We start from the raw sequence: 10,044 nt of genomic DNA, 5'->3' as shown, positions 1-10,044 counted from the left end.
TCCTCTACTTTTCCTTATCTTTATTAATGACATCACTAGTTTAAAAATCGATGGAAAAGTTTTTCTTTTTGCTGACAATACCAGTATCACTTGGAGCAACTTAAATATCGCAACTCTTCATGCTACTATAACTTCTGATCTACTCACAATAAAATCCTGGTCCAATTCAAATTTACTTTCTTTTAACGTAGATAAAACAGTAGCATTATCCTATAAAGGAACTCTTCAACCCTTACCACTTCATAACAACCAGATCAGTATCGTTGGTTCTGTAAAATTTCTTGGTATTATTTAGATAGCAACCTTAAATGGTCCCTTTATATCGATGTGTTAAGCAAGAAACTATCTTATCATAACTATCATAACTTCCAAAATAACATATTTTTCTTTGTTCGAGTCCCATCTTCGATATGGTCTTCCTTTTTGGGGTTTTAGTACAGCTACCCAATCCAATGTTATTTTTAAATTAAAAAAAGAGCAATAAGATATCTGTTTGGCCTCAGAAGAACAACACATTACAGAAGCTACTTCAAAGATCACAGGATTCTTACACTACCTTCTTTATATATTTTAGAAACTGTTTGCTTAATTCGTAAACATCTACATGTCTTTCCAGCAAGACCTAGATATGACTATTCCGCCAGAAATTCTACCTTTGACATCTATTTACCGATCCTGTCCAGTGAGTTAGTAAAGAAATATATATTATATTCTGCAAAAAAACTTTACAACCATCTCCCTCTACAACTTTAATCTGCAACATCTTTCCCCAAGTTCCGTAAAATGACAAAAGCCTATTTATCTGAAAGACTATATTATTATTATTCAATACTTAGCAGAGTTTCTTAACCAATAACTAAGAAATTACAGTATTCTTATGTATTATGTATAAGTAGAATCTTAATCTATATTTGAGTGTCATATGCAGCAGCTTAACTTATTAAATTTCTTAAGGTAGATTACGCAATTTGCAATTTTTTTTTAATTTTGCAATAGATTGTAACTGATTTTTATTTCACTATTATATTTTATTTATATTGACGATTTATATAATTTTAGTAAATAGTATTTTTTATTGTTTTTATTTATGATTCTTGTAAGCGTTGTCTATAAAATTGTAAAATTTTTCATGACAATAAAGCATATTTCTATTCTATTCTATTCTATTCTATTCTATTGTAAGTGGTTCAACCCAACAACCAGAAATCTTTTCAGAACAGCAGTGTGCAAAGTATAGATGGCCATGATGGTCGCCAACATTCGAAACGGATAGACACTGCAAGAAGAAGAATATTTGACATACGGTTAGGCAAAACTATGGTACCATCAACATCTGCCAGTTTCCTAGTCAAAGCTGTAGCAGTGGGTCCGATCTCGAAGCACTTGAAGTATAAGAAACCGATTTTATCGGCGTTTGTTGACCTTGGTCTACCCTGTACAGATTTTCTTAAGTAGGAACCGGTTTGTCAAAATCTTTGTAACGCATCGGATATTGTACTTCGCAGAACGCCAAGTAGTGCAGTCACTGAAGGTTTTCACCCCCGATTTAGTTGAACCTCAATAGATTTTCATGAAAATTGGTGAGTAATTAGAGGATACCTCAAGGAACAAAGGTGACATGATGCTAACTTGCGCTTTTACCCTGCAGGTGGATGCCACTCCTTCTCGTGGGTGAAAATTATTTTATTAAAAATAATACCATAAGTCGATAGAGGGACAAATTATAAGCAACATTTGTTATATAAAGTTATTAAAATAAATCAACACATTTTGGTTTATTAAAGACCAAAAATTTTAGTTTTTCGTAACAAAATGCATGTTTTAAATCGGTTTTTCACGTATAAAAACTTAAAAGCTTTTACAAAAAACTTGTTATTACTGAAATTGAAAATAATAAAAAATTGAATATATTCCTCTCATAAAGAACTAAACATGTTAGTTCAAAGTGAGTTACTGGCAATTGAATGTGTATTTTTTTCGACGAGTACTCAAATCTAAGTATTCAAGCTTAAATAACGGGAAAACGATGCAATGTATAAAATATTCCCGCTAAACGTTTGACAAAGTACTTCAGAATACCTATCAAATGAACTTCAGAACAAGGTAATAGCGTCAAAATTAAGTAAGTTATAATGAAAATAAAAGAACCGTTTCGAATTTTTTAGGAAAAAGTGAAAAATAAAACATACGCCATTTCCACAAAAATTAAAATTTATAGTAATCTTTACAAGAGCTTCTTTATATTAGCATAAGAAATGTTTTAGATAATTTTGACCGGTTTAGAATGCATATTTTTGAAAAAAAGGTATAATTTTAAAAAATCATAATTTTTAAAATTATTGTAATTCTCATATTCTTTTGATAATACTCCAAAAATACTCAATATAGGTAAAAAATTATATATAACCAAACTTTAGTTTTTCTGTGCCAAATATTTTACCTGTTTTACTATTTCTATAGGTAAAAAATAACCGAGATAGAAACGTTTAAATCTTAAATTTTGCTGTGGGAACCATGCAACCGGGGCCATTTAACCTTTTATTTTAAAAAAAGTAAGGGGTTTAAAAGATTAGGTTCAACGTATTAAATAGCACTTGGAATTAAATTTCAAACAGTTTTTGATGAACCTGATATCGTAAACACGAACGGAGTTATTAAAAAAAACATTAACATTTTTTGGAAAAATTTTTAAAAGATAAATTTTGAAAAAATTTTGGAGCATAAATATTAACGCTATCAACATGTTCGGGGGCTCATTCGATATATGTTTTTAAGTACTTTGACAAAGGTAAAGTAAGTTTATGTTATAAAAAGCATCAATGTCCCGTTATTTCAGCTTGAATAAAGAGTTTTTTACTCGCCGAAAAAAATATACATTCAATTACCTATAACTCACTATTAGTTAACACTAAAAGGTTTTTCTAGTAAGAGGTTTATTTCATTTTATATTAGCTTGAATTTTGATAATAACTTTTTTGTAAAAACTTACACTTTTTGAGTTATTGATGAAAAATTCGTTAAAAACATGCATTTTTCTCTCAAGAAAAATTAAAATCATTGATCTTTAATAACTTAAAAAGTTTTGATTTATTTTAATAACTTTATATAACAAATTTTGCTAGAAATTTGTCCCTCTATCAAATTCTGGGGTTATTTTTAATAAAATAATTTTCACCCCCGAGAAGGGGTGGGTGGCATCCACCCCCAGGGTAAAAGCTCAAGTTGGCACCATGTCACCTTTGTTCCTTAAAATATTCTCTAACCACTCACCAATTTTCATGCAAATCGATGGAGGTTCAACGAAATCGGAGGTAATAGCTCATATCCACCTTCAGTGACTCCACTAAAGCATACCTTCGATATATCGAATGGTCCATGATTATGAAGAACTTGCGCTGCTCCAGCACTTGATCTGGATTCATTACAAAATATTTTTTAGTATTAAAATCACTTTTCTTTCTCAAAAAATCAGTAAACATACACCAAAAAGGAATACAATAAATTTAAAAATCCCCGAGGAAAATAAAATCCATGTAGCTGGCTGTATACCATAAATCACAAAAAATACAGGATCCTTTGTAAAAGGTATATTTAAAAGACCCTAATAAGGGTTACATCACAAAACAAAACGTTTTCGGATTAACAAGTAATCCATCATCACTTGTTAGTTAGATCAAGATTACTTGTTAATCCGAAAACATTTTGTTTTGTGATGTAAACCTTATTAGGGTCTTTTAAATATACCTTTTACAAACAATCAATTTAATATAGTAATAATTTACTGTATTCGTAAAGAATGGCGGTAGACAGCCCAATTTGAAAAATATGTTAGTATAAGGAAATTAGTCTATAATTAAATATAATATTAAAAAACGAGTCTGTACCGCCATTAAGAACAACAAAAAAAATACACTTTCTTTAAATAAAAATTTTTATTCCATGCCTAGATTTTATGTCACATTGGAATTACTAAAAATCGATGATTTATCTACAACATGAAATCGAACTTGACTGACTTAACAACATTTAGCGCGCCTATGAGTATAATAATTAATGTTATCACAATATCGTGCATTTGTTTTGATAATATAGTGTCACTGTCACTGTCCTACTGTCGAGGCACTGTTGCCTCACTGTTAAAATTTCGCAGAACTTTTGAAAAAAAAATTCTTTCATACACAAAAAAATGCCAGATCTTTTACTATTGAAGTAACAAACGTAAAAGCAAAAACAGCTTATATGCTAATAAATATATTTAATTATCTTACAGGGTAATTCACCTTAACTAAAAAGAGTCCACTATTAATTTTCACGTGTCCGGTTACTAAGCATATCACAAAACTTTTTCTGCAAAAATCAGAAAGCCACCTTTAACATCTAAATATAGACGTTTTTTTAGAGATCTGCCCTGCTCTATTATGTTTTAGTTGTACTTAGTTTAACTTCAGTAGCAAATCTCACATCAATTTACTTATGAATGACTAATTAATTAGTTCCCTAAGTTAATTTTTATTTAAATAACCAACTGAAGTAACTCCCTAGACATATTGATATTTTTAGCTCGGAAGTCAATTTTCCACACAGCGCTGAAAAACAAGATAATAATTTAGAAGCTAATTTTCCGAATAAATTAACTAATTATTTGACAGAAATAATTTCCATGTCACGGTATCTTGAAGTTCGAAACAACATTTCCTATAACATGGATAATTAAAATCAACTAGCGACAATTGATTTCAGTAATATGATTACAATCATCTATTCAAGGATTCCCACTCACGGATTAGAGTATATAACAATCGTTGGTGTGCACTTGTTAGATAATACTTTAATTGTATACATGCAGATCCGTCTCTAGCATTGTTATTAAATGCCTCCCTTTAACTGATCCAATTACTATTTAAATAAAAAAATTTATAAGCTTTTTACCATCTCACTTTTAAGTGAAGCGTGTATGATACATAAAGACAAGTTTCCAAAACATTAGCCAATCTGTATTGGTAGAGTTTCGAAACACATTATTGACAATAATATCCCAGATATTATCTCCGAGATAACATCTCTGTATCTTAAGGGTAGGGAGGGTGAGTCAAGTCCCACAGCACTTAGGCCAAAATTGACCCATTGTGCATCCTCCCAGGGGCTGTCGTCTTTAGCTCATTGCCATTCTACCATTTCCAGGAAGGTAGACAAATCACAGGTGACATCTCCCCTATGTCGACAGGTGTAGGACAAGGCTCGCCTAACGTATACTCTCGTATTGAAGATAACACCGGACATTCACATAGGACATGCTCGACAGTTTCGTGGTCGTGTTAACACTTCCTGCACGAAGGTGTGTCTACTAGCTCCAGTGTGTGGAGTTGTTTGCTTAGTTGAAGATGGTGAGTTAAAAAACTAACTGTCAAGCGTAGGTTTTGCCTGGCCATTCTCAAATACGTTTCTGATGCTGACTTACCAAGGTCCCTTAGTGTTACCTTGGCTAGACTATATCCTGGATCTTTTTTCATATATTCACGGTTTGACTGTGGGAGTCTTTCTAGCTAGTTGGTTAGCAATGCGGTTGCCTTTTGTCTGTATCTGTAGAGAAGGGAGTGTGAGTCAAGTACCACAGCACTTAGGCGACAATTGACCCATTGTACATCCTCCCAGGGGGTTGTCGTCCTTAGTTCATTATCCATCCTGCCATTTCCAGGAAGGCGGACAACTCACCTGGTGACATCTCCCCTATATCGGCAGGTGTAGGACAAGGCTTGCCGAACGCATACTCTCGTATTGACAATAACTCCGGACATTCACATAGGATATGCTCGAGAGTTTCGTCATCTCGTTCACACCTCCTGTATAGAGTTTTGTCTACTAGCCCCAGTATGTGGAGGTGCTTTCTTAGTTGACAATGGCCAGTTGAAAACCAACTGTCAAGCGTAGGTTTTTCCTGGTCATTCTCAAGTACTTTCCTGATGCTGACTTCCCAAGGTTCCTTAGTGTTACCTTGGCAAGTCTACATCCTGGCCCTTCTTCTCATCTTTTCACGGTTTGCGTGTGGGAGTGACATTTGACAATATTCCGCGATTTTTGCAGTTGACCAGCCAAAAAGATCACCAGGTCCTAAGAGTCTTAGGCCTGCCGCCTTCCTAGCTAGCTGGTCAGCAATGCGGTTGCCTTTATTTCCGTTGTGTCCTTTAACCCACGTCAGGGTGATGTTATAGTGATGTTCCATTACTAGCCCTGATATGACACGTGGTCTGTTCTCTTTTGCGGCTATGGAAATACGATGGCATTTTTCCCATACCCCATTTTATACTAAGGTTCAGTGATCTGGAGTATATTCCGCATCCTGAGCCTTCTTCCGTTTTGGAGTCATCAGTGTAGATGCAATATGCATTTGCCACGTTTGACTCCCTATGCTGTCTTGTTTCGATTTTGTAGGGTTTGTCGAAGACAAACGTAGGTTTAATTGAGTCACATCCATGGTCCGCATGTAGCTGGGGCAGTGCCTCCAGCTCACCCCGCCAGAAACGACATCTCAATTGTCCCATTCCTACATCAAGGTTTGCACCCGCTGAGCGTTATCTCATCATCGTCATCAGCGCCACCTCTTTGACATATATGTCTAAAGGGGTAATGCCAATGCGCAACTCAATTGCAGCAGTTGGTGTTGTTGTTTTCATGGCACCTGTTATATTTAGGCAAGCCATCCGTTGAATATGATTTAGTTTGTTGATCCCTGTTGCCTGTAGCACTTTTGGTACCCAAGCAATGGCTCCGTAAGTTAGAATTGGCCTAATGACAGTAGTGTAGATCCAGGCGACCACCCTGGGCTAAAGGCCCCAAGTGCGTCTGACCGTTCGCCGACACTGTTTGCAATATATGTTCTTTTAGATCTACTATCTAAGTGAGAGTTCCATGTTAACTTCCTGTCAAGGGTAATGCCAAGGTATTTCACCTCTTCAGAGAAGTTCATACTGCAGTTTAGAATCCTAGGGGGCATTAAGCCCGTGATCCTTCTTTTTCTGGTGAAGAGGATCATCTCTGTCTTTTTTGGATTTATAGACATTGAGTGTTCTTTACACCATGTTTCTATTAGTCTGAGAGCAACTTGTAATCTCGCAACCTTACCGCTTTGTAAGACGGTTATATCGTCTGCATAGGCTGTTGTGTAGAAACCGTTCTTGCTGAGTTGGTCAACTAGGGTATCCAAAACTATGTTCCAGAGGAGTGGTGATAGCACCCCTCCCTGTGGACATCCCCTAGTCACCATCCCTCTAACCAAAACGTCTTCTACATTTATGCATATTGCTCTATTTGACAGCATACTGAATATCCATTCATCCACGGCCAGGGGGATATTCCTGACATTGAGCTGTTGGGTGATGGTTGGAAAAGTTGTTTTATCAAACGCTCCTTCAATGTCTATGAATATACCTAGGATGGATTCTTTATTATCCAGCGATCTTTCAATTTTTCCTACTACTTGATGAAGTGCAGAATCGGTAGATCTTCCCGAAGTATATGCATGTTGATTTGGATAAAGTGGATTATGAACCGAAACTCCATCTCTTATGTACCTCTCTCGTAGTCTTTCCATCGTTTTCAAGAGAAAAGATGTTGGGCTAATTGGTCGGAAAGCCTTCGGTAGGGTGTAATCTATCCTACCTGGTTTTGGTATGAAGACCACACGTACCTCTCTCCACTCTCTAGGAATATATCTCAGAGCCAAGGAGGCTCTGAACATTCCCACAAGGTGCGGCAAAAGAATATTTAGTGCCCACCGTAGTAGGGCTGGATATATGCCGTCAGGCCCTGGTGACTTGAAAGGGGCGAAGCACGATATGGCCCATCTTATCTTTTCCTCACTAATTAATGTTCTGGAAAGATGCCAGTCATTTGGTGTGGGTATGATTATTTCTTCCATCCAGTTCGGTGCTTTTGAAACGCTAGAACCGGGAAAGTGTGTTTTCATCAGGACCTCAGCACTTTCGCAGAGGTTGGAAGTTTTGCTTCCATCTTCCTTTGTTAGTATGCTGATATGACGATGTGGATCTTTTGAGAGCGCTTTTTGTAGCCTGGAAGCTTGCGGAAAATCTTCGATTTCCTCACAGTAGGCTCTCCAAGCAGCTCTTTGTTTTTGTCTGCAGACTTTCTTAAACTCTCTGAGGCTTAATTGATAAATATCCCAATCCTCTTTAAGTTTGGTGCGTTTTGCTTTATTAAAAGCAGTTCTTGCTGTCTTTCTAAGGTTTTCCAGTTCGGTGCACCACCAAGAGTTGATTTTGTGACTTTCCTGGGCCATTCTTATCGGACAGGATTTTTTATAAGCGTAGCTTATTTTATTTTGGATAGATATCGTGTACCTTTCCAATTCTTTATTAGTTCTTGGAGTTAAAGCCTTTTTATTCCGCAGAGCATCTTATAAGGGGCGGTTGTAGAGTTCTACATCCGTCCTCCTAGGGTCGCGAGATTTGGTAAGGCTTTTTTTCAGACTAATAATATAGGTCAACCAGCGGTGATCAGACATAGAGATTTCCTCTGAGACCTACTAGTTCTGAATTTTATTAGATATTTCTGCTGTTGCTAGCGTGATATCGATGACTGTTTGGCTACGAAAATTGATAAATATAGGTTCCGTGCCTCTATTTAAGATATACAAATCTTTACTAATAATATAGTCATAAAGAGACTTACCTCGAGAGTTGTTATATTTGCTGCCCCAGCCTAGATGATGAGAATTCGAATCGCAGCCAATAATAAGTTCTACTTTCTGGCTGAGACAATGGTCTACCAGATCTTCCATCTCCTTTGTTGGTGGTAGGGTCGCTGCATCTGAGGGTAGGTAGACCAATGCTAGTATTAACTCTCTGTTTTTGCTTTTTCCCCATGGGCATTTTACTTTAACAGCAGTTACGTCTGAGGTGCAAAACTGCACCAGGGGGGAGGCTTTGATTTTCCTGGGAACACATATTGCTGTTCTTGGTTGTTGGTTGCTTAGTAAGCTGAAGATTTGACCATTTAGACTGCCAAAACCAGCTATTTTGGTCTTAATTATCCAAGGTTCTTAGATTAATCCTATTGCATCCTCCTTTACATCCAGGTGGCGGCAGAGTGTCACGGTTGCCGCCTTTTTGTGCTGGAGGTTGCATTGAATAATCGTTACCTTTTTCCAGACGTCCTTGCCCATGGCGAAAGTGTCGTATTGGTTCTGTTTAGGAGTCCATTTCCTCCTCACTTGAGGAGGCGGCACCCTTAGTCACTTCGGTGCTTCCTCTGCAGGGTTCGCTAACCACCATCTGATCGTCGTCGTCCTGCTGTGGAACCATGGGTGTCTCAGTGTCAGTGACCGTATCCGGCTGCCGAGTATCTGAGGTCCCTGGTTCCGAGGAGTTGCCCTCCATTTTTTTATTTATCCCAATTTTGTTTATATTTTTGCCCATCCAAAAAGCTTACCAGGCTCTAAAGGTCTTAGGCCAGCTGTCTTTTTAGCTAGCTGGTCAGCAATGCGGTTGCCTTAATTTCCATTGTGTCCTATAGCCCACCTCAGGATGATGTTTTTATGACCCGAAGCTTCAGCTAGTTACTCATGATACTCCATTAGTAGCCCTGATGTGTCACGCGATATATGCAGGGTTATTAGCGCTTGTCTGCTGGCTGTGCTCATTATTATGGTTTTAGCGGCTATACCTTTTCGGGTTTATCTATTTTGAGACTATGGAGACACCAGCCAGTTCACTCTGAACTACACTGGAATTTTTGCCCATACCCCATTTTATACTAAGATTCAGTTTTCTGGAGTATATCCCGCATCCTGAACTTTCTTCCATTTTGAAGCCGTCGGTGTGTATGCAATACACATTTGCTATGTTTGACTCCATATGTTGTCTTGTTTCGATTTTGTAGGATTTGTCAAAGACAAGCGTAGGTTTAATTGAATCACCTCCATGGCCTGCATGTAGCAGGGGTAGCGTCTCCAGGTCACCCCACCAAAATTACTTCTCAATTGTCCCATTCCTACATCAAGGTTTGTACCCGCTAAGCGCAATTGCATCA

Source organism: Diabrotica virgifera, chromosome 7 (assembly GCF_917563875.1).
Source record: "Diabrotica virgifera virgifera chromosome 7, PGI_DIABVI_V3a".
Classification (NCBI taxonomy): Eukaryota; Metazoa; Arthropoda; class Insecta; order Coleoptera; family Chrysomelidae; genus Diabrotica; species Diabrotica virgifera.
Note: the sequence above shows the minus strand (reverse complement) of the source record.